Source organism: the organism of the source record quoted next, unplaced genomic scaffold (genome assembly GCF_019419815.1).
Source record: "Pyrus x bretschneideri cultivar Hongxiangsu unplaced genomic scaffold, Pyrus_bretschneideri_v1 Contig34, whole genome shotgun sequence".
Lineage (NCBI taxonomy): Eukaryota > Viridiplantae > Streptophyta > Magnoliopsida > Rosales > Rosaceae > Pyrus > Pyrus x bretschneideri.
In genome coordinates this window covers 2,928,322-2,931,727 of record NW_025999657.1, presented here as the reverse complement: position 1 = coordinate 2,931,727, position 3,406 = coordinate 2,928,322, and the positions used below count along the sequence as shown (strand labels likewise).

The 3,406-nt window shown below is 35.7% G+C and overlaps 1 long non-coding RNA gene across 1 annotated transcript; it reads right to left on the bottom strand.

The window, feature by feature from the left end:
* Window positions 1-1,289: 1,289 nt before the first annotated feature.
* LOC103949215 lies at window positions 1,290-2,433 on the bottom strand. Its single transcript, XR_007260898.1, has 3 exons — window positions 2,124-2,433; window positions 1,795-1,988; window positions 1,290-1,689 (listed from the first exon to the last, which is right to left on the bottom strand). It is a non-coding gene; the product is annotated as an uncharacterized LOC103949215 (long non-coding RNA).
* Between the last annotated feature and the right edge of the window lie 973 nt (window positions 2,434-3,406).

The following is a 3,406-nucleotide window of genomic DNA, read 5'->3' as shown; positions in this document are numbered from 1 at the left end:
CTGAAAGCATGCAATTATCTCTAAAATTGATTCAGTTGGTTTCTTTTGGACTACAATGCAAGACTTCTCATGACCTTTTTCTTATGCAGAGGTTCGTTTCTCATCAAATCAACTTTTTGATTTGATAGCAGGTGAGATCTAAAGATAGAATAAATGTCAAGCAATGTGGAAGGAGATGACAGATTAATTCAATAGTTGTTTGTATCTCTTTAATTTAATAAGAGGTTTGCCCTTATTATGTAAATGTGTAATTGGTGTTGAATTAAATCATAATACAGTTAGTTTAATAAATTTCGTATTTTATATTTAAAAAAAAAATTATATATATATATATATATATCAAATCATAATACATTTTACGTTCATGAACAAAGTAAAAATTTGTATGAGAAATAAAACAACTAACACAATACACCTTTAGGGGCGCGTGGCGCCCGTGATGCAAAAATGTGCGTGCGGAGAGGCTAGTGTGTGTGTGTGTGCATATATATATATATATATATATATATATATATATATATATCAAATCATAATACATTTTACGTTCATGAACAAAGTAAAAATCTGTATGAGAAAGAAAACAACTAGCACAATACACCTTTAGGGGCGCATGGCACCCGTGATGCAAAAATGCCTCTCGCACGCATTTTAGTGCGTGCGGAGAGGCTAGTAATATATAATGAGAAAACTATAAGTATTGTACAAAATGATGTAGAGGACAGTTATAAGGAGTTGGAAAACTGATAGCAACTACCACCATGAAAGGTGGAGCAGTTGCATCCTTATAACAAGGGATTCGACCCCCTTTCTCGGGTAAGTTATAAGACGTTTCCAATATGTTTCCAAGAGAAGGGAAGGTCTTAATCATATCTCAGACATCATGGCTTCATCTTCAAGTGATTCCCTTCCCACTACAAAAAAAATGGGCACTGCGCACAATAAATTATTTGTGCCCTTTGAAGCCAAAGAGCACCAACATATGTGCCTATAGACCCATAGCAACAATGCAGCAACTAAGTTTGTATTTATGCCCTCTATGAGCGTCACCTTTGATCAAAGAGCACAATACTGAGTTATGTGCTCATGATGTCAGCACAAATAAAGGGTGTTTTGTGCCTCTGTTCTGACAAAGTTGTCAGACTACAGCCATGTTGGCACTTAAAATGTAATTGTGCCTGCATGAATTAAATATTTAAAAAAATCATAATTTGAAAATTTGAAATTGAAATTGAGGGTTTTTTTTTTTTTCTTTTTTAATTTTATTTTCATAAAATGTAGAAAGCCTACAATACATTCTCAATCTCACAAACATATATTGTAATGTTACATATCTCATCTCTAATGCAAAAAGAACCTGAAAGCAAACATTTTTGGACAGATGCATCTTCCCCAACAAGCCTTGCACCTCATCGACTCTCTGCTGCTTCATAAACGAATTAATGAAGAAGATCCTCCATTTCTATTTAAGTATTCCTTCAAATAGTTTTTCCCTATCCTCTGACACAACATCAGTAAACTCAATAATTTAATGATTATAGTAATGTAAAACAAGATAATCTTAATACATAAGAATAGAACCCATCTTTGCTATTTCATAATCAAATTAATCAGACGGTCTATGTGGAATCTGGACCTTTTTCTGCCAAGGTTATGAAATGAAACCCAAATTCGAAGGTTATGAATCAATACCTATTAGTCGGATTCAAAACAAAAGCAAATCAACATCAAATATCAACCATTTCTAACACACAATATATCAAAATGAAGCTGGGACTAAGAGGAGTTCGATTTTACCTAAATCAAGGCCAAGGGATGGCCGAAGGTGATTGGAAAATGGCTTGATAGTCATGGCCAATTCGGGTCTCTACGAATCCATGACAGATTCGACCAACAAAGCTCGAATCTGGTCTTTAGGACTGTGAGGAGTTTATTTATGGTGTCAATATCATCGTCTTCAACGAGATTTGGGCAGGAAAAGCTCGGAAAACCTGCAACTCACCAGAACAGTGGAGATCGTTAGTTCTTCGTTCAATCTCACAAACGTGGTGGAAATTTTCTCATGCAAAGCCAGAAATCGACTTAGAACATCGAAGGAATTAACTGGAGGTAGTTACAAACCTTACCTTGGTCGGGAAGGCGATGAACTCGCCGGAATTCTCTCAGGTTTAAGATGTGTGGTTCTCTGATTTGAGGTTCGAGTCAAGGTTTGGGCACTAGTCCCGTGTTTGGAGACGATGATGGTGGTGGTTTGGTGTTTAAAGTCCTCGGAGAAGGTAGTGGTTCATAGTTGTATGGCTTGGGGAAAAGTGACAGAGAGATAAAATGAGGGGAAAAAATGAGAGAGAAGTGAGGGAGTTTAACTGAGAGAGCAGAATGAGACCGATAAAAGAGGCAACAGAGGAAGGGAATTGAGGTGTGGGCCTCAGTGGCACACCAATTCTACATAAAGAAGATAATTTCAAACAAATGAGAAGCGAGAGAGGCTGGACTGGCTCATAAAAAAAAAGGCGGGTGGGTGCGGGTGAGACCGGTTTCATGAGAAAGTAATAAAAAATTAAATAATTGTGTCCTTTACAAATACGGTTGGGATCACTTTTCAAAATTTGCTAGTTACTTTAATTTGTTATTGAGCACAAATATATGTTTTGTGTTCTCTTTCATAAAAAAATATATTTGTGCTCAGATTTGTAAAGTAAGACACAAAGACTTGTAAAATAGTTGTCAGATCAAAGGACATAAAAGGCTTGCGCTGCCATGTTGTGAATTCATTGAACTGTGCGGTATGAACCAGACGGGAAACATAATTATAAGCCGAAAAATATACAATGCTGGGAGTATCTATATCATGGGCCAATTAGAAAGAAAACATTATTATATTGTAATACTACATAAGTTGAGGACCCAAGAGGAGTCCAACGTAGCATAAGATAATTATATTTTCACACAGCAGTGAAATATAACATAATACAAAATATATTAATTGTCCTTGTCATCGCTGCTTAAAATCTCAATGGTAACATTCAGCATATTTCGTGAGCTCATCTATGGGAGAGACAGGCCTCTAGGACGAATTTGTGCTTCAGAAGTGTGTGGTTCTTCAATAAAAATGACAGAACTAGTGGACTTTTCAGTTGTTGTTTCAACATAAACCAAATTGATAGGGTATTGTTCTGTCCTACCTGGGTTTGCCCATGCTGGCAAAACACATCCTTAAGGTGCGCGTACAATTCCGTTATTGGAAGGTAATGCATAGCCAAGGCAACCATCAGCAACAGTAGTAAGAATGTATTGATTATCATTTGTGTCAACATATTCTTTTGCTATGGAGTGATTTATTATTTATTAATATTTACTGGAAATAATTTCAAACATTTGTGTCATAAAAAGAAATTTATAATTATTAAAC